Raw genomic sequence first — 22359 nt, forward strand, 5'->3', positions numbered from 1 at the left:
TCACTCTTAAGTGTTGATATGCCACGTTTTGAGGTCTGTTGCTCCGTCACTCTTCCTCTCCCTTCTCTGCATTCTATTATTGCTTTTTCCCTCCTACATTGTGCTTTATCGGTTGATATAACTCCTCTTCCTCTCTCATGTCATTACTCTGGCTATATCTGTTTTTTCATGTTTTCCTGTTGTGGTTGCTACTCCTTTTGATTATCTTTCTTGCATTGCGGCTTAGGTTATCGGCCTGACTTTCTCTAATCTGGATTTTCTATTTCCAGATCTCCCCGTCTGCTGCTGATCTGGGTTTTCTTATTTTACTGTCTCTATATGTCTCTTTTGCTCTGCTTCTATTCCTCACTCCTCCTGTGTGTGTGTGTGTGTCCTATTATTTACCTCTGTTTCCCTTCTCACTTTCTTTGTTGCTCTCTTATGTAGCTCATTGGTCTCCCTCTTCCGGATGCTCGAATTCCTGTTTTGGATTGTTGAATACATTCTTTGTTCTCGCGGCCTCTCTCCCCTACCCCTAACTTTGTTCTCCTGTATTGCTTAGGTTCAGAGTTGCTCTTTCCCTCCTTTTTGTCTTTTGACATAGCACCAATAAATATTTAAAAAGCTGAAAATGTCTTTTTAATTTAGAAATCCAGTGCAGATTTATCATGTGTTAGATGTGTGCAAGCCTTCTTTTGGCCATTAGGATGGGAATTATAGAGTTAGAGTTGTGTGTGTCACCAGATGCAGTACTTGCTTGAATGCAGATGCTTTACCAGCACTGTATGCCATTACAAGTATAAGAGCCCAGATGAGATGTGTGTTCTGAGCCATTAAAGGTATAGCAGCCCTGATGAGATGTGTGTGCTCCGAGGCAGTACCGATATAGCAGGCCTGATGAGAGGGGATACAGTTGATCAGTGTGCCGTTTTTATTGTGGCCACCGGAAATGCCCCCCAGATCCTTCTGCTACCACCTACATTCATTATATACTGTACCCACTCATAATGAGGCTTTGAAATGTGGTAGAGTTTTGGTAGTGGGACTCAGTAATGTGACATGGGAGAAGAAGTAGTTTTGAAAAGTGTAAGGCAGAGTAGGAAGGAATGGAGTATATGACAGCATTGCCATCTTCTCTCTCTGCCAGTGTGCATCACACCAGTTCAGGAGGGTGGTGTGAAGGATCTACGTGAACAACACATTTTTTACTGCGAGGTCGAAAAGCCTGCATGTAAAACACATTTTCGGTATTTGTAATACAGGGGGAGACCGCTCACACCACACACCCTCCACATCCACCCACTTTATTAAATACCCCTACCCAACGCCCTCCTCATCTATTCTTTGGTGGGACATTTTTTGTTTTCCATGCAAGGTTTTCTGCATCGCAGTAATGGGATTCAGGACTTTTGTAGTGAAACCAGTGGTAAGAGCTCAGACACTGTTCTTGCTCAGTACTTTAGCTCGCTGCAGAAAATGCCAACACATGTTTGTGCTTATTAATTATAGCAGCTCTTTTAAGAAATTCAGGTATTGTCGTAAAACATAGCAGTCCTGCTGAGAAATGTGGGAATGATGCAATCAGCCCGGCTGTGGCATTGTGCCACGGCATGCGTTTAGCAGCTCCGCTGATAAATTAGGCAACTCTGCCTTGAACATATAGTTCAATCTGTGCCATTGAAAATATATACAGCACTGCTTCTACCTGCATCCATTATACCTGCTTGTGGTGTGCAGGTGGTCAGAAAGGGAGTTATAAAGTAAAGTTCAAACTACATGCCCAGCTATTCCTTGCTGTCTAAGACAAACTACGCACAGTTCCCTTTCATGCATGCACATGGCCACATATAATCTTAAGACTAAAAAAACACATCTTCATACAGAACACCAAAAGCTTTTCCTTCTCACAAATGCCAAACAACTGCTTGCTGGGAGGCTCTTCTAAAACTTGAGAAATAAAACACAATTGATGTGCTTTGCTTCTGTGATGAAAAGAAAAAGTATGAAATGCCCATGATGATGCAGCTGCGCTGCCTCTATTAAAGCTGATAAAAACAGAGGACAATGAAGCAGAAATGCAGCTAGTAAAAAAAACCAGTGAAAAGGGGGGGTGGGGGCGCTGTTGAGCCAAGCAAGATGCCCGCTTAAACTGCAAGCTCCCGCCGAGCAAAATCTGTCTATTAAGATAAATCCGTTTACACCTTATGTTGCGGTCTCGTTTTGCTCTTGCTGGTCGGGGGAGCGGCTGTGGACACTGCATGCCACATTTCATACGAGGCTGGAGCCTGTGCCCTGTCTGCGATGCTGGAGTGTTGTGGAAGGCGGGTGACGAGTACTCCATTTGACGCTGATTTCGTTCAGAGCTGAACTCGTGCGGCACCTGCTGTGTGGAATCCTGCCTCAACTGAGCACCTGGCGGGGTGAGCAGGAGGAGACGCTGACCGCGGTGCATACTTAGCGCAGCCGGGAGCTCTGTGGCATTCTGTACGGGTGGCTGGGCTGGAGCTGTCCGCCCCGTGACTGCTGAGAGGAGAGGCCCCACCTCTGGTCTGTGTCGGCCGCCGGAATTTGGAGCCCCGGGAGGCTTGACTTGGCTGCAGACGATCGCCTGCCTGCCCGGGAGGAGGAGACCCTTGGTGCGGTGTGCTATGGCTGCAATCAGGCGGCCTCGAGAGGCAGTGACGGTGGGGCGCTGAGGCGAGCCTGCGCTATATTAGTTGGAGCTGGAAGTTACATTGAGCCACTTGATGCCCTGTGGCCCTTTTCCTGTTAAGGTGCTTGGTGGTCCTGCTGCACGTTGCGGCAGCTGTCGGGGGAAGGACATATGACAGAGTTGGCCACAGCAGGTGCAATGGGGTAACCCGGTGGTCCGTAACTGCATGCATATTGGAAACATCAGATTGGTGTGAGCGGACTGTGTACCTGGGATCTGCAGCAGGGACGCCCGGCCTGTTTTCTGGGGCTGGCAGTGACGGGCTGACATCTACTATTTTAGTGTCTGTGCACTAGGTGAACGTTTGCTGTGGATCACTGGGGTACATTGTCTGCTTAGGACAGCCCTTCCGGATACCTATGCTGTATATTCTGGTGGCTGATGGACGTGGTCCTGTGCCTGATGTGTCGGTCTCTCACTGCCGGTCCTTAAGTTGTGGCGCGCACCGACGTTGGGGCTTGCGTGACCACTCTGATGTGCGTTGTATTGGCGTGGCTGGCTAGTTGGCTCCCCTGCTGCTGTCTTGGAGGCACTGGTACTCTGGTGTGCAGATTACCCCCACATCTGTTTATTGCTAGCCTGGTGACTGAACCTCTGCATCAGGACTAAGGGGTCAGCTTCGAAGAAGAGAGGCCCAATGGATACTTATACGAATACTCCTGCTAAATCCCCTGCCCCTGGTGCAGACCCTCTGACTGGTGATCAATCCTCCTCCCCTGCAGCGTCGCGTGAGGACCACCTGCTGGCGAATGTACAGAACGGCTTTCTCGACGTAAATGTTAAGCTGGATGATATTGTATCTACTATTGGCTCCTTGAAGTCCAAATTAGAAAAAGGAGGGAGCTCGCATCACTGAGGTCAAATCCAGAGTTGGTGTTTCAGAGGATCAATTGGCAAAGCATGATCGCGACATTGCCCATCTCCAGCAGGAGTTCAACGGAGTCCGCAATACGTGTGACGACCTTGAAGCGAGGTCGCGACGCAACAACATCAGAATCGTCGGGATTCCCGAGGCAGCCTGTAAAGGCCCCATGGAGAAGTATATTGAAAACATGCTCAAGACCCCATTTGATCCAGCTGGATTCTCGCAGCATTTTCTAGTTGAAAGGGCGCATCGAGTTCTTGCTCGGGTTCCTAAGCCTGGCGCTCCTCCCCGCACTACTATTGGCAGGTTGTTGAATTATCGGGACAGAGACTTGATTCTGCGCCTGGCCCGGGAGAATGGTGCGCTACGCTATGAATCCTCTGATATACACATTTATCCAGATTTTGCGGCAGCTGTGTTCTCTCGACGGAAGTCATTTGATACAGTTAAGAAGATGATGTTGAGGATGCGACAGGTGCAATACACTCTGATGTACCCGGCTAAGCTCCGGGTGCAGCATGGTGGAGCTCATTTTTTTGAGGAGCCCAGTGAAGCGTTGGCGTACATTGAGGCTAATATCGCCATCCCTCTGCCGCGCGGGGACCGTGGCGGACGGGGTGGCTCCCCCGTCACCATGGATAAAGATTGAGGCTGCTGACAATATAATCTGATTCCTACTTTCCAAAATGATGTAATTTACTTTGGCGGGATGCCTAGACTGTTACATCAGGCCATGTAGGCTGTTTCTTAGGCGATCTCGCAGTGCACCCCATGGAGTTTGTTTGGTTTTCTGGTGGTGAGGGGGGGGCGGGGTTCATCGTCAATGTTTGGGTGATGATGTGGGTGGGGGCAGGGATGGGCAATGTTGATGTTTCTTTGGTTGCTATGTTGGAAGCTAATGTGAATATGGCTTTTGTGGGCCACCATAGCCCGCTGTCAGGTTTTTCTATATTGTGAAAACGAGTGAAGGTCTCTCCAAATGTGTTGGTTGTGGTTCTTATTTGCACATGAGCTGTCTGTTGCAATACATATTTTGCCTTGTTTATGAGTACAGTGCAGGCTAATTTAACATTCTTTTCATGGAATGTGCAGGACCTCAATCATCCCATTAAGGCCCGGAAGGTGTCTTCTTATATGAACCGCTGCTCCCCCAAAATAGTCATGCTCCAGGAGACACATGCTCTCGGGCCTGTTAATGAAAGTTTTGCTAAAGCGTGGGGCTCCCAGCGATAATATACTAGCTACTCATCTTAGACGCGTGGTGTGCTCCCCATGATACATCATTCCATTCTGTTTCAGGAGCACAGGAGGGAGATAGATCATTTGGGGAGATATGTGGTGGTTTGGGGCTTATTGCTTGGGATTAGTGTTGTGCTTGTAAACTCCTATGGTCCTAATGTCGACGATCCACATTTTTACTCAAATATCCTGGGCTTTTTGATTAGGGACCCATCCCCGTATATTATTTGGGGGGGAGGGGCGATTTCAATCTTATACTGGACTGCACTTTAGATCGTTCATGAGAGACACGCAGAGGGAGCTTACTGCAGCAGTCCGTATGGTAGTGAACATAATGAACCACTTGGGGTTGGCTGATCCTTGACACAGTCGCAACCCGTTCAAGCGTGAATATACGTTTTAGTCCACTGCACATGATGCTCATTCTAGAATTGACCTGTGGCTAATCCCAGATTCACTAATGGCGCAGGTGGTTGACTCCATAATTTACCCACGCACCTTGTCTGACCACTCTCCCGTCGCTCTGACAATCTCCTGGTTTGCTGTGATGCAGCCAAGGCCACTGTGGCGCATGCCCCTGGGTTGCCCATTAGATGCCACGTTCTCCGAACGTTAACGCTTAGAGTCTGATGAATTCTTCCTGAGGAATGCATCATCGGTCCCCCGGGTGGGTACGGTGTGGGAGTCTTATAAGGTTTGGGTCAGGGGGGAGATAATATCCAAGGCCTCCGGGATGTTGCGTGAAACTAGAGAGAAACACGCTGAGGTTGAGGTGGAGTTGAAGAACTTGGATGATGGATACGCTCATACGGGTGACAGGGTATTACTTGGCAAGATTAAGGATCAACTCTTGAGGTTTAATGACCTTGCAGACCTAGAGGTCCGTATGTTGCATCACCCTACTCAGGCTAGGAGATATGGAGATGCGGATAGACCAGGGCGGTATCTGGCTCGAGCTGTGCAGGGGGTGGGGGGGGGGACACGAGATCGTGTCACATTGTAGGTATTCCGGGAGCGTCGGGTAACGTTCTTAGGATGCCGGAGGCTGTGAACACAGAATTCTTCGAGTTCTATAAGTCACTTTATTCCAATGTAGACCAGTGCTCCCAGGTTGAATTGGACCATTACCTCGACTCTATACAGATCCCTCAACTTTCTGGAGGAGGCCCGTCTGGGATTGGAGCTCTCTCTCACTATTGACGAAATTGTAGAGACCATCAAGTCCCTTCCTTCTGGCAAGACTCCTGGCCCTGATGGCCTTGGGATTGAATTATATAAAAGGAACTGAGTTCTCTTTCGGCCCCTCAGCTGCTCAGTACTTGGGAGGAATCTTTGCAGGGTCACATTCTTCCCTTGTCGATGTCAGAAGCACTAATAACAGTGCTTCTGAAACCTAATAGACCTCCTGAAAACATGGGCTCTTATCAGCCATTATCTCTGATCAATTCAGACACAAAAATCCTGGCCAAAATATTAGCGCCGCGGCTGCTCCCGCATATGACTGAGTTGGTCCACCCAGACCAATCGGGATTTATCCCTGGGCGCACTACTGCATATAATCTGCGTAGGCTCTTTGGAGTACTAGCCCAGATTAACCCAGATTCGCAGGCCGTGGCCGCGTCGTTAGATGCCGAAAAGGCGTTTGATTCCGTGTCCTGGCAATTTTTGTTCTCGGTCCTCAGGCAAATTGGCTTTGGTGAATTTTTTATTCGGTGCGTTCAACTGCTTTACTCTTCTCTGATGGCGAGGGTCAGGACCGGGTCGACAATATCTCCGTTATTTAGACTTGCCAGGGGCACGAGGCAAGGATGCCCCCTATCCCCGCTCCTTTTTGCTCTCTCAATTGAGCCTCTGGCTTGCATTATGCGCTCCAGACATATACATTGTGGTCTTCGCATGACTGGCCGTTCTCATATAATTTATTTATATGCAGATGATTCCCTATTGTTTATCAGAGATCCGTCTGTAAACTTGGCCCCTATACTTGACGAAGTGCTTAAGTTCACTAGATATTCAGGGTATCGCATTAATGAAGACAAGTCAGAGTTATTCCCATTAAATGAGTCTACAACTCCGCTGATGGATCTCCTCGGCTTTAAGTGGGCACAAGATAGATTGAAATATCTGGGTATTATAGTCTCAAGCCAACACCAATCACTGCTCACTGAAAATCATTGCACATACTTATCTGCACTTCCCGACAGGCTGAATTTGTGGTCTAGGTTGCCTCTCACGTTATATGGTCGGCTGTCTCTCCTGAAGAAGGTTGTGGTCCCCAAGTTACTCTACCATTTTGTTAATGTACCTTTGTGGCTGGGTAGGACATTTTTTGATAAGCTTAAAACACTTGCAATAGGCTTTTGTTGGGGGCTGGGTACACCACGCATGAAGTGGGAGGCTATGACTAGGCCTTATGAGCAGGGCGGTTTGCAGGCACCCGACTTTGAACTATATTATGAAGTGGCCCAGGTGCATTTCGCAGGCCACTGGTATGCTTAAAACAACCGCCCTGTCCATACGGGATTGGAGAGATTTAGCTCTGACCCTACTTGTCTACATACCATTGTCCTGGCCAATAAACATTTAGATACTTGCACTTTCGACCCGGTTCGAACCACTGTCAACGCCTGGGCCAGGATATTTAAAAGGTTGCACTTCACTGAGCCATATGCAGGCTCTATCCCCCTATGGCGATGCCCTGGTCTTCCGCCCACCTATGATAAAACCATTAAGGACGGTTGGGACCCGGACGGTGCGATGACTCTAAGGGATCTCTTCCCTGGGGGCACTTTCATCGCTCTACCGCATTATGTGGCAAAGTTTGGGGGTGGCCCCAACCGTATACTAAGCGGACATCGTTTCCAACGGAGCCCATTGAATGCCAGCATTTGGAATCTGTTGTCACTACTGGATATACTCGTGGTCTGATTTCCGCATTATATAAAAGATGTCAGGAGGGGCCGGGACCACCTGGCACCGCCAGGCTTTACTGGGAGAGGCATCTGGATGGCCTGCTTGATGATGCTAGATGGGCGAGGTGGTGCAAGCTAACTAAGGATGTCTCGATGAATGCGAGGCACCGTTTAATCCAATTTAAACTGCTTAATAGGCTGCACTACACGCCTGTGAAGGTCGCTAGATTTGCTCCTTTGGCCTCTTCCAGCTGTGTCAAATGTGGGGCTGCGGAGGCTGACACACATCATAAGTTCTGGAACTGCCCTCTGGTTATACGGTTTTGGGAGGCGGTGGCGAAGATTCTACATGAATGTACCAATGTATCTCCGGTATTGCGGTTTCCCAAGTATTTATTTGGCGATATTGGGAAGGCATCAACCAAAAAGAGGCGGTTGTTTAATCTTGGGTGCCTGATAGCAAAAAAAATGTATTTTGATGAAATGGAAGTCTATGGTGGCATCGGGGATTCATTTGTGGCTGAAGGAAATGACTCATGTTTGTGAATGTGAAGAAACACATCTCATTAGTTGCACCATCCTGTAGGCCTTTACCATTCTTAGAATATTTGCGTGATTAAATGACTAGTGGTGTATGCAGTTGATTATTCCTTTTTGGTATTATCTATTCCCAATGGTGATTATCGCGACCTATGGACATTGATTTGTATTAATGCTTTTCTTTTCTTCATGCTGTGACAACATCTTAATGATATAATGTTGCTCATGTGTGCATTGATGCATTGTAGACGTTGATCTTCACAATTTCATAAAGAGTTTTAAAAAAAAAACAGCGAAAAAACATCCAGCGATAAAAGGATGTTGTACCACCCTGAGCACCGTTGCTACTCCAGCAGGTGAGCCAGCCTAGGAGCCAGCAGCTCCCTTCTCCCAGAGCTCCACCGGTACCCCAAGCAGCGAAGAACCATCGTCCCAAGCTATTTCCCAGCTCGCTGTTTATGCAACTTGGGTTCAGCAGCAAAATCGGGATTGACCAGATCCCCCCAAACACAGGAATATATCATACACATTGTTCCGCACATAATGAGATAAGACCAAGACCTTTTTCTGATTGAAAAAGACATTCTACATGGTTGGGAAAAAACACATGGTCACTTTCTTGGAGTCATCCTAAGGGGTGGTCATAGCGGTGCTCAGACCACAAGTATGCCTGGCTCAAAAAATCTTTCCCGGGCGGCTCTGCCAATCCAGTATTATATAGTCCTATTTAAAAACCGGCGAGCCACATAAATACACATACATATAACCCTTAGACAAAGCGCACTTTTCTGCGCGAAACCGCCATTTTAAACTACACAGAAAAGCTCTGACAACACTTACTTTTGGTGCGAAAAACCACAATTTCAAAATACCTACAGCTTTACTGCTGTTAACGAACATTTCACTCCGTTACCGTAACATTTCTTGCCCGAGAGCAAAGGCCCCCTCAAAGTGACGTGAAAATCAAAACTGCCATATGTTCGAGCAGTGTCTGCCCCGCCCCGTTTTGCACCCTACATGTATCCCGCGCAAAGGCGCTAACTCCAAACCATTTACTAGTGGTATAGGCGCCTTTCAAATGCACAGTAAATAATTCATTCCTCCACAGCCCACTCTACCCTCTAGCAGACTGAGGCTGGCTGGCAAACGCAATCAACATTAACACGCGTACCACACACTCGAGGCTGCACGTACATCATGCAGTTTACTGTGTAAGAATAGCTTATTAGGACAAGCGCATGCTGATGAAATGTTCCTCTAACATTGAGATCAAAGTTCTTATCTCAGCGAATTCGACTTGCTGAGAAATACGAGCACCTGAGACAAGCCCTGCAAAGGCGTTAACTCTAAAAACCATTTCCTAGCGGTGTAGGCACTTTTCAAATGTACAATAAATAATCCGTTTCCACCAACGTTGAGTGAGGCGGTACGGCGACCGCCCAAAACACTTGTACCAGACAACGTGTATGAACGCGCACGCCACTACTGGCTGTGGCCGCTTTACCCTGCACTGAGGTTCATTCCTCGTAAAACATCCTCTGCCTGAAATCGCCCACAGCGAAACGTAAGGACCAAAATTAAATCATGCATTGTTGTTTTCAAATCCCAAGACTGTTGTAAAGCCCCACTCCTTTTCTTAATGCATAAAAAACAAGCACCCGCCCTTCAATCGTAAAGCAGGTGTAACGCCTACAGGTAAAACTAGTGTCGTCACTAATGCCCAGTCATGTGGGGGAAATGCCTATGGGCCCAGAGGTCCTCAGGCAAGGGTGGGTGTCCTTGGCATGCACCACCCATCAACCCCACTCTTACCTTGTAGCTGATGCGACAAAAAAAGTGCACTAACGCACCGCAAACCGAAACCAACTGCTGCTCCTCTGCAAACCAAAAACAACTGCTGCTCCTCTGCTGGTGCCTCGGCTGGAAAGAGAAATGGCCCTCTCAGCCAAGGCGTTTTAAGTGCCTCCCCAGGCCCAGCTGTATCCGTCCAGGCACCGGGGGCACGCCCCTTCCGCCCCCTCAGGCAAGGAGAGGCGAGCCTAATGCAAAGGAGGTTCGGGGGTCAGAGCGGCAGCCTGCTTTGCCAGCTGCCCCTCTAGCACCCCCTGCGTGGGCTGGTACATCTGCTGAACGGGCTTAGCTGCCCAGACTTTGCTGCAAGAGCGAGCCCCCTCCCCTTTAGTGCTGGCTCTGCCTGCAGTGGAGCGCAGCTTCACAGGTGCTTCGAGTTCTCGCAGACTTTCTCAGCTAAGCCCATTCTGCTGTTGCGCGCTGCAGACTATTGCAGTTCATTGGCCAGAGACAGCAGCATGGTTGTCCAATACAGGCAGCCATCCGACACACCCCACAATGAAGAATGGCACCGGAAAAACATCTGCAGGACCCCCCCAGGGGCCCGCTGCGGGCATCCACACACCGGGCCAGCCCCCAACCCCACACAGAGGAGTCGCTGAGCGAGGGTCACCGGTGTAGCCCCTGACAAGCCCAGAAAGGAGAGGATCAAGAAGTTCCGTTGAGAACAAAAATAACTGCTGGGTGGTGGGTAAGTGGGAGGTTACACCTCTTGGGAGGGGTCTGATGGAGTCAGCTTAAAAAAAGGAGTTTCTGTGAACACAGTACATACTTAAAGGTAAGTATTGGGACGAGGAAGAGTGGAGGTAATGCACCTTTTCAAGTTGGTGAGATCTATCAGTGAATGCATTAGTGTTGCTATATAAAAGGCATGTTTTCAAAGCTGTAGGTAAGGGGGGGGCTCCAAACAAACTTTAAAATAGACCCCAGGGCATTTTTCAGTCAGGACTTTGCAATTCATGCAGAAAAGGAACCTAGAAACACATCACATAAAGCTATTTTAGATCTTAAAATCAGTAAAGCCCCTGTCAAGAGTTTAGACTAAGGTTCAAGTCTGTACTGGTCTCTATTGGGGTTACAGAGGAAGACCTTGTGCAGCGTCCAGGGATTGCTAAAAGGATTCTGTTCAGGGCAGACTGTGGACTGCATTGCTTCCTAATCAACCTATGGGAAGTATTGTCATTTTCTGCATGCAAGAGAATGCATACCACTATTCCTTCAACGATTTCCTTGTGCCAATGTTCGCATGACGTATATGGGTTATAGGCTTAACCAATTCCCCACCTACGAGGGGATTAAGTACTGGAAGGAGGCCTCATTGTTGTTTATCTCTAATTCTTCTAACTACAACTGTAGATTTTGAGGGGTGAGGACTCTTCTGAAACCTTGAGGCACCTAGTTACCGAGTGTCCTTACTTTGACATAAAACGTCTAATTTGTTTCAAGGATAAGATTGGTAACAACGCGGATGTGTCCATGAACTTATTCTGGCGTAGATGCATGTGGGGCACTACCATCTCTTTCATTCTAGCCTTAAATGTATTCTTAACGTTAGTTACAACAGAATTGGACAAGACAAATCTAAAGTCTGCACGTTGTTAATGGTGTGGTATGCTTTGATATTCAGAATCTGGAATTTGTTTTCGAATATTCCTTTTATTCTTCATTTATTCTGTTTTAATCGTTTTTTTTCTCTTTTATGAGTGATAATGTTTTAATGTTCTCTTGTTTATTTATGTTGCGTAAGGTTTTCTGTAAACCGTGAATAAACCAATAACATTTTTTTTTTTTTTTAAAAAGCCCCTTGCCCAGATGGTTTTACCATAGATTATTATCATTCCTTTTCACCCCTACTATCTGCTAAACTTCTAGCACTCTACAATCATTTTCTTGCCTCAGGCTCTAGCACAGGTTCTTTTGGAGAAGCACTTCTTATTTTATTTCCCAAACCAGACAAAGACCCCTCTTTGGTTAAAAATGATCATCCCATCTCACTAATTAATTTGGATTCCAAAATCTTAGCCAAAATAATTCCCTGCCGTCTGGACAGTATTATGCATAAACTAGTTAACGTTCATCAAACAGGCGTCATTAAAGGAAGGTTTGCCTCTTCCAATACAATAATTATTTTCAAAACTCTTATACATGCGCAAGATTCAACTGATCCTCTTTGCTTCAGCCCTACCTTAATCAAATTAATGTCACTTCTATACTCATCTCCCTCAACCAGAATTTGTATTAATAATACCTTCACTAAAGCTTTTCCCCATCTCACGAGGCACTAGACCGGGCTGTCCATTGTCCCCACTCCTTTTTGCTTAAGCTTTAGAACCTTTACTCCAAAGTATTACCATCAATGATAACATTAAAGATTTTACTTTAAAGTTCTCTGTTTATGCGAGGATATTCTACTTTACTCATCATATCCCACTTCCCTCCCAGCACTTAAGTCGACTATATACCAATTTGCTTGTGTCTCTGGATATAAATTGAACTTTAACAAATCGGACATTTTGCCCCTTACAAATTCATGTACATTAGCGAACACATCTCTTTTTATAATAAAATGTACTTCATCTGTTAAATACCTAGGGATACCTATCGCTAATAACCTTGAGACCACCCTAAACCTAACCCAGAATATGATTATTGATGAAATTAACTCATCCATTAATCACTGGTCTCCTTTGGTGCGGCAGACTAGACTATTAAAATGACTCTGGGCCCATTATTCTCCATTATCTCTCTGTGATAATAGTACTACTCCCAAATTCTTTCTTCAAAAAAATAGACAAAAATTCTAGTTAAATTCCTGTGGAAAGATAAATCTGCCAAAATTGCACTCAGTAAGTTGAAATCCAGTAAACTTTCCAGTGGAGTGAATTTTCCATACTTCCTTAAATACCAGAAATCCTTTTTATTACGACAAATTACCAACTTCTGAACCCCCATTTATTAACACCCCCTCATGGATTATTTTGGAATCAAAACTCATTACACATTTGTCCTTTACTCACCTTCTCAAAACATCCTCATGGCCTGGAATCAAAAAACCTCCCCTCCTAATTCCGTCAAACAAGTATGGAATTCCTTAATTACAACATGTGACAATATCCAAGATATCTCCAGCGCCTTCTTGTGAAAGCTTTTTCTCATAAACCCAAACATGGCATCCTACATAAACGGTACTCAGTCGAAATGTTCCCAGTCTCACATTTATTTAAGAATAATGCTCCCATACCTTTCCAAGACCTCTGTACTTACTGCAATTTAAATGAATCAGATTTTAAAACTTATTCCAGTTTCACTAAACTTATTGATAAAGCTATTCCTCATTATACACATAAAATTCCCTTAAAATATTCAGAACTAATTGTGTACTCTCACTCCACCAAAGCATCCACAGTCTATCCCATTCTCAATCAGCCCACTGATACTACTGTTAAACTCTATAACCTGTGGGAATCGGATTGGAACTTACAAAACACTCAAGAAGTGTGGACTAAGATAAGACTACAATGATTTTCCACTTCTGTTGCAGCAAATATCACTCAATCGCACTACTTCATATTACATAGAGCCTATCTTACGCCAAAATGTCTAACTCCAGTCAAAGTGTATGCTGGTCCTGCCAATCTTCTCCTGCAAATTTAATTCAATCTTTAACTGTAATTTTGATGGAAATGCTTACAAAAAATGTTTCATTTCAGGAGCCTCTCACATCATGTAATGTCATGATTGGAGCTGTAGCAAATCCCTATGTCACATATTACTTTGTCTGATTTATTTAATTTCTGGTATATATTGCCTTCCATCTCATTGTGTCTAATTGGAAAAATGCTCGAAAATTAACTTATAATTTATGGTTGAACTTCGTTTGCTCTTTTCACAGAATTGAAAAACGATATGCCTTATAAAGAAAAACTTGACTCAAGTTTCATAACAAATTGAATGCCTTTATAAAACGCTCCTTTTACTGCCTTTATTGCTCTTCCCTCTCCCTAATCTTCCCTTAACGTGTCATGTCTGTCCTCCCAGACTGCCCATACAAGTGTGGTGGAAACGGGTGATGGGAAACACGGATTGTAGAAATAGTTGCTATATAAAAGTACCACTGACAGGTTTGCGAAGGGGAGAAGAGAAAGCAACCCTGGAAAACAGAAGCCATGAAAAAACAGGGGACTGCACGTAAATAAAAGTTCGGAACAGGGGGCCGTGCGGGGACACTCCACCGTCATAACGCTATGTGATCCAGGTAGTACAGGAGACTCGTGTGGCTAGGAAAAACGAAAATCTCCAAAGCTTCTGGAGGCGATTAGACGTGTGGGGGCCAGGTGATCAAGAAGCAAACAAATGTGTGATGGAATGGAGACTATTTAGCGACCCCTTCTGTCTTCTAGCTTGAGGCAACCGAAAACGACGTAATGCGGTTTTAAATGTTCAGTGCATAAAATAATAACAAATATCACTGGCGAGGTTAAGCTTCAACTGTTTCGCTGCCACTCTGGTCTCGGCTTTACTGTAAACTCTCCTGTAGATCACTAGCCACATTCATAACCGCCAACCACGTTAGCTTTTGTGGCTAAACTATCTGCAAGTAACACCTAGCTTCCCTTTACTTTGAATATCATGGACTAGGACTGTATCACGAGAGAGCTTCTTGGCAGCCGATGTAAACCGGGATGCTCTTATAACACCAGTATCAGCAGGTTACTTCTTGAAATAGGACGTTACCCCCTTGGCTCTACCACTTTATTTTGGGAAACATACATGCAGAGAGTGGGATCATTTTTATTGAAGGAAGATCCCATCCCTGAATGGCTTCAAGTCTAACACCCCTGGATCTCTTCTTTAGCAGCACCAAGTACAGAGAAGACACTCCACCGCCGTGGGTTGCTATGCCAAAACAGACACCCCGTTCACAACTAAATGCACACTTACCCCCAGTGCTAGGCCTTCTCTTCCGCAATGTCTCCGTTTCCGGTGTAAACCTTCCGATTATCCCTACTTTCCAGACTAGTTTCCTCCAAACAGGAAGTGCTGCTGATGCTAGTGCCGCAGCTGCAGCAGGCTCGGCCCACGCAGCATCCTGTCAGTCACAGAGACATAGAAGAAAGACAAGCCATCCACGCTCCCTGCACACTACTCATGGAGTTCTTCCATCGTGGCAGACATCTTTGAATGGCGGTTTCGTTATTTCGACATCAGAATTCTAGTTATATTTTACAAATCTCACGTATAAAGTCATTCATGTGAAGCAAAGCATGAGTCTAAGAATATTGCTAAATTGCAATAATTAAAAGTTTAAATCATTTACATTTCATTTTTGTCATCGCCAATGTGTTGTTTATATGCTATGTTTTGTAATGTTCAGATTTAAATATTGTTAATATTTTTTCCTTCTACTGTCAGATACAATATTTGTGAATCTGTAACCATTAAAATATGCCAAGGATGTTTGCAAGAGCGTACCCGGTGGCATCTATCTTTGTCCTTCGAGTTAAAGCTAACGCCACGTCCTCGTTCTCTGGAGTCCGTACTTTGCGCACGCGCGCTTTCGTTCATTCCATGTTAAATTGAGGGAGCTGTCACAGGGTCAGCTGTTTGACAACAGAAGGAGCTGCTATGGCAACTCTGCGGGCTGGTCCACCTAGCGAACCTGTTTAAATTACCCGTTATATATACACACAATACTGTTGTGCTGACCGTTTAAGCCACTAGCATAACCAGGGTCTTAACTAGACCAACTTGTATTTTTCAACCATCCAGCTAAGCTCACAAACATGGTACAGAACCAATAGCACCACTACTCTTTCGATGAATTCTGAAAATCTCTACAACAACATATGTAGTAGTGGAAATGGAAAAAAGTTGGTCGCTCCTCTGAAGCCGCACGTGGATCGCCCGTTGCCATGCTTAAATGTATGCAGTTCCTGGGCTTTAATTGACCCACCGACACCAACCGTGTGTACCGGAGCCGATGGAGCACAATCGGTGCAGAGATGAGGGGCTGATGTCGGACCATTGCACCTGAAATCGCTGTCCAGGTCCTAGCCCCCTCCCCCACCCGAGAAAACCAAGATGGCGGACGCACGGATGTGCGCGTATGCAGCGGAGACACGGAGGCGAGTCTTTTCATAACACGCAGGCTGAGAGAAGTGAGTGCCCGAGTGTTGCAAGCGGACTGGATCCATTTGTTTGCAGGGGGCGGCCGGGGCCCCACCTGAAGCGCCGGAGCGGAGGAGGTGCTGATGTTGCTTCGGATGGGGGAGTCGGCCTGGATCCCTGGGTGTGACGCGGGGCGGTGCAGGCCGCTGTGAGCTCCCCTCGCGGGCGCTGACTGGTGCGGGTCCCGCGGGGTGAGTGCCCGCTCTGATGAGCGGAGTCCAGCTGACGGAGCGGGCGGCCGTGCTGGATTCCGTGTGGGGGATCCCTGGCAGCGGGAGCCGCGACGGAGGCGGTCGGCGTGAAGAGTAGACCTGCTGCCGCCCGCCCCCGCATCGACTTCAGGAGGAAGCCGCACTGGAACTGCACCTGGTGGCCCCTGGCTGGAGGGGAGTGGGGCCTGCCCGGGCTGGGCTGCGCTCGCCTGTGCGCCCCAACGCCTCCCGGAGTTGTTCCCCGGCCTTCCCCCACCCCCTGTCCCTCTTCTGACCGCGGTGATCCCGCGGGGCCTCATTGCTCCCCAGCCAGCTTCGGCTCTTTCCTCCCACGTCCTGCCTGACGGATTAGAGCCGTGCGCCGTCTGTGCCCTGATCAGGGGGCACATTCACGGCTCCAAGTGGCCCCCACCTCGAAGCTTCCTTTTCTCCTTCTCTCTCCTGGGGCGCTCCGGCCCACATCATCCTGCGGCGGCATACCTCTGGACTGAGGGGTTCTCCCATCCAGTGGACACAGGCCTCCACCGCCGCGTGGGTGGCTCCCCTGGATCCTGGTGGGGCAGACTCACCTGCCTATGGACACTCACGTTCAGCCCCCTATTGTGCCACAGCTCCCGGTGAGAGGTGTCAGGGAGGTGCCAGAGGGATTTGGCTGAGGTGGGGGTGTGAGTCCCACCCCTCTCATGCAGCGGCTGGCGGTGGGAGCCGTCTTTGGGAGCCCCTGGCGAATACCTCATCGGGCCTTGCCGCCTTTGTGAGTGAGTAATCAGCACTCACTTGGAAACTCTGCCCCTTCCTGAAGGGTCCCGGACTCACGCTGGTGGTAAGCTTGGCCCACATGCAAGTTCCTTGACTCTTCTTCTCCCCTTCGTCCTCCTGAACTCTTCCTGGGGCGCCCCGGCCCACGGCCCTGTTCCCCGCGGACAAGGCGTATAACCCTCACGAGTGATACACCTTAGCTTCTTGCTGGGCTCTGGGAGTCCCCTGGAGGCACCCGCAGCGATTCACCTTCACGGTTGCAGTGCTCCTGGCGGCCACTGACCCGCCGCCGACAAGCAACACAATGTCTAAGCTACAGAAATCCACCAAGTCCTCGGACACAGCAACTATGTTAATGTCATCTGAAAAAGCGAAGAAACAGGACCCCTGCCCCTCAGCCTCGCAGGAATCTCTAGACAACAAGGGACCTCTGGCGACCAAAGAAGATATCCGTGAATTTATGCCCAACATCAAAGCAGAATTCCGGTCTTGTATGACGGAACTTTCTACCAAGCTGGAGAGTACGGACAAAAAGGTCTCGGAGGTGGAACAGAGATTGGGGGAGGTTGAGGATCGCTCCGAAGACCATACTTCCACCTTAACTGAGGTTCAGCGGTCAATTAAACTTCTGCAGGACAAATGCGACATTCTAGAATACAAACAAGAGGACCTGGAGAATATGGCCCGGTGCAACAACCTCCGAATTCGAGGGGTTCCTACCTCGATCCCAGACAAGGGGCTAGCTGAATACGTAGGTCTCTTTTTCAGACCCTCCTCCCTGACCTTGATGACTCGCAGCTTCTCCTAGATCGCACCCACAGGCTGAACCCTCGTCGCGGAGTGGAATCGGATGGCCCACCTGACGTCATCACCAGGGTGCACTTTTTCACCACGAAAGAAGCCATCTCAGCGATTAGCCTCTCCAAGGATGACATCACATTCCAGGGAGGCCTCCCTCCAGATTTATCAAGATCTATCTCCTCTTACTCTCCAGAAGAGGCGAGCCCTCTGCCCGTTAACCACCTTTCTTCAAGCCCAAAAAGTCAGCTACAGATGGCTCTATCCCACAGCGTTGCAATTTTCCTACAAAGGCTCACTAAGGAAAATTAGCCACTTGGAAGATGCTGAAAAGATCCTGCACCCGGACGCCTCCAGCCCTTCATCCTCACCACCCACAGGGGCAACTGCCGACTCGGACCTCGTGGCCGCTCTTAATCCCACACAAAATTCCTGGTCGAAGGTTCCGAGATTCCGGAGGAGGAAATAGCTTGGTGTGGTCCCATGATGGGGCCACCGGCTCTTCCTCTCCCGGCTCGCCGGCCCTGCACTCTGGAGCCGAGCAGCACCCACAGGAACACAGATGAGCGTCATCCCTAATGCAGCGGGCACCACTGCACGGCTCATACCCAGCTCCAAGGTACTTTCCACCTATGAGTCCTAGGAACGATCCACCAAGACTATTGATGATTTTAGCCATGTTGGCTACTCATTGTTCTATGGCCCTGTTGGCCAGAGGGGCTCTCGACCCACAAAAGGTCTGCCTCCCCCAGTTGAATTTTGGTCCTCCCGTTGGCGGTCCGAGCGAAAACCCCGAAGGCAGGTGAATAATTGGCTGCACATTCCGCAACGTGATGGTTAATCTACCTATATCCCCCCCCCCCCCAGGACTTGTTGGAGTCTCCGGAGCTGGTCCCGGGACATCAGACTTTGCTGTTTGTCTCCCTGAACGTTAGAGGACTGAATTCACCTCTTAAACGCAAGTCCATCCTACAGAAACTCCAGAGTGACAACGCGGCGGTGGCTATGCTACAGGAGACTCACCTACTGCCGGCAGACCACAGCCGCTTACGCTCCCGAAACTTTCCAATGCAACTCTTCGCATCTGGGAATTCCAAGAGGGGTGGCACGGAAATCCTATTTGGGAAGGTGTCATGATCCGCAGAACACGCCCCTTTTGGACCTCATGGTCCTTGTCACAACAGGGCTTGCACTCCTTGATACTCCCAACATGGCCGTCTAACGTGCAACATCTTCCTTGTCCTTATGTCAGACGTAGCATATTTACAAATAGGCCGCGGGCCCGCGCGTCTCAATGCTACTGCACGCAGCAACTAGACATGTGCTCCGTAGTTCGCTACACTGTTGTCCTTGTTCCTGGACCTCCTAATTCCATTCCCATTACCCTCTTCCTTCCTCTGTGTTTCCCGGACTTGTGTGCTGTGTGCTTACCCTCTTGGTTCCTGGATCCCGGAGTGTCTGAATCCTGGAGCTCTGGACGTACGCTGGAGCCAGAAGAGGCTTGCGCGGACTTATACAAGACCAGGTCCGTGCATAAGAAGACACCGCCCAAGAAATCCTACAAGGATCGCTCCCAGGTGAGAAAGGGGGAATTCCGTGACAGTTTGAGATGCCAAACGACTGAAGTCGAAGCCGACATGGAAGCGGCTGTTCAGGATCTCATGCGTGGCATGCAAGAACTAACGACCGAGGTACAAAATTTAAAGGCGGAAAACGCTGCTCTCAAACAATTAGTTCTATCCTGTGATTCTGCCACAAAGGAAAGCGTATTGGTGGGAGGCATTGTTGACAAATACCATGGGTCGGCAAAAACCCTTCGTGGATTCCTTGATTCTTGTTTGGTTCACTTTACTTTTAAGCCCTACTACTTTTCAACCCCTAGGGCTAAGGTTGGCTTCATAATTTCACACCTTTCCGGAAATGCTCTAACTTGGGCTATGCCCTTAGTCAATTCTGGTGATGCCCTCCTGGATGACTACGATGGTTTCATACAAGCCCTTCAAAACATGTTTGACCACCCTGAGCAGATCTATAGTGCCCAGGAGCGCATGCTAGACTTTCATCAAGGATCCCAGGATTTGCTTACGTATGTAACCCGATTCAAGCAATTGACCAAGGAAGCTGACTGGTCTCCTGAAGCAAGTTTTACACTTTTCAGAAGGGGACTGAATGAGGAGGTCAAAGATGAATTGGCCAGAGTGGCTCGCCCAAGCTCGTTACAGGCCCTTTTGGACCTTGCCATGCAAATAGATTTTCGTATCCAGGAAAGAAAGGCAGAAAAAAGGAAATCCAAAGTAACCCCCCAAAGGCATCCTTCAAGATTACCTCCAAGACTGACACAAATCCAGGGTCAGCTACTGAACCAGAACCTATGCAGATAGGAGCCTTCTGTGGACCCATATCCCCGCAAGAAAGGATGAGAAGGATTCATACGGGGCTATGCATGTACTGTGCCTCGGATAAACACCTGGTTAGAGAATGCCCTCTAGCCCCTCCTCGACGTTCGGGAAATGCCAGCTCCCGATCCTAGATGGAGCAAGGCTTCGGGAGAGAGATGTTTGCTCCACGTCTATTCCATCCTTGAAATCTCCTGGACAAAACAGCCTAGTGATTGTACAGGCCCTTCTATCGCCATCCAAGAATAAGACCTACTCCATTTTGGCCTTGGTTGACTGCAGAGCTATAGGAGTATTAATTGATCAAGATTGGGTTACGTGTCACCACATTCAATACGAGACACGAAGTACCATGCAACCAGTGAAAGCGATCGATGGAAGACCCCTCACTTCAGGGCCTTTAAGCCTGCAGACTAAAGAGATCCAACTTTCAATAAACCATCGCCAAGAGCTGATTAGATTTGACATCATTAAGTCTGCTCATTATCCCATGGTCCTGGGTATGCCCTGGTTACAGAAGCATAATCCGTATATCAACTGGGCAGCAGGATCCTTATTTCTTGGATCTGAGTTTTGTATGTCTCACTGTCTATTCCTGGAATCATCCGTGACACCTTCCAAAGAACCATCAATAGATCAGCAAGTTCCACTCATGGTTTCCAATATTGTATCGGTTCCACAGGCCTATCAGAGTTATGCTGATGTGTTCTCAACTGCCATAATCCAGGCTCTACCCCCTCACAGACCTGAAGACTGCGCCATAGACACAGAACCCTCAGCAGTGATTCCCTTTGGGAGGATGTTCATCCTATCCGAACCTGAAAAGAGAGCCCTACGAGAATACTTGGATACCAACCTTGAAAATGGCACCACAAGACCATCGAAATCCCCAGCTGGAGCCTCACTGTTTTTTGTTCCCAAGAAGGACACCAAGGAACTTAGACCTTGCCTCGATTATCGTGGATTAAATCAATGCACCCTCCAGGACTGGTACCCTTTACCCTTGATCTCGGATATCCTGGAAGCGGTGAGAGGAGCTGTAATCTTCACGAAACTGGATCTCAGGGGTGCCTATCATCTGATCTGTATCAGGGAAGGAGACAAATGGAAAACAGCCTTTCGAACACCCTTTGGACACTTCGAATATGTGGTAATGCCCTTTGGACTTGCTAATGCCCCTGCCGTCTTTCAACGTTTCATGGATAGGGTGTTCTCCGATATGCTGTTCATCTTCGTCATCGTCTACCTGGATGATATCCTGATCTATTCCAAGGACCTTCTAAGGCATGAAGAACATGTTAAGGCTGTCTTACAACGACTACGTGAACATAGACTCCTAGCCAAACCCGAAAAATGCCTGTTTAATGTGACCTCTGTTCATTACCTAGGATTTGTCCTTAGTCCAGAAGGAATTGGTATGGATCAGTCAAAGGTAAAAGCCATATTATCCTGGCCGGCTCCCACTTCTGTGAAACAAGTTCAATCCTTCCTGGGGCTAGCCAGTTTCTACCGGAAGTTCATACCCACCTTTTCTGAGATTGTTCAGCCGATCATTGCACTCTTGAAGAAAGACACTCCCTTTCTCTGGTCTACACCGCAAGACAAGGCATTCCAACTTTTAAAGATAGAGTTTACTCAAGCCCCCATCCTAGCACAACCCAACATAAATCGACCATTCATAGTGGAGACGGATGCCTCTAACTACGCCATAGGAGCAGTGCTGAAGCAAGAGTTCGAGGACAAGATGGAACACCCCATTGCTTATCTTTCAAGAACTCTGACTCCCAGTGAGACACATTACTCTGTCCTGGAAAAGGAACCGTTAGCCATCCGTCAAGCCTTCACCGAATGGTGACACCTACTCCTGGGAGCGAGACATCCAGTCCAGGTCCACACAGACCATCGGAATCTTCAAGTTCTACAATCT

General features: G+C 47.8%; 1 protein-coding gene across 3 annotated transcripts in view; it reads right to left on the reverse strand.

The window, feature by feature from the left end:
• SEC24C (SEC24 homolog C, COPII coat complex component) overlaps positions 1 to 15153 on the reverse strand; it is a 1750167-nt gene extending 1735014 nt beyond the window's left edge. For 2 of the 3 annotated variants that reach the window (XM_069610688.1, XM_069610687.1), the window contains exon 1: positions 15041 to 15153. The gene's annotated coding sequence lies outside the window, so the exon portion shown is untranslated. The remainder of the gene's footprint in view (positions 1 to 15040) is intronic. The other variant, XM_069610689.1, reaches the window with a different exon arrangement.
• Between the last annotated feature and the right edge of the window lie 7206 nt (positions 15154 to 22359).

The sequence above is a fragment of the Ambystoma mexicanum genome, chromosome 8 (assembly GCF_040938575.1).
Source record: "Ambystoma mexicanum isolate Mex_15411 chromosome 8, UKY_AmexF1_1, whole genome shotgun sequence".
In the NCBI taxonomy this organism is placed as follows: Eukaryota; Metazoa; Chordata; class Amphibia; order Caudata; family Ambystomatidae; genus Ambystoma; species Ambystoma mexicanum.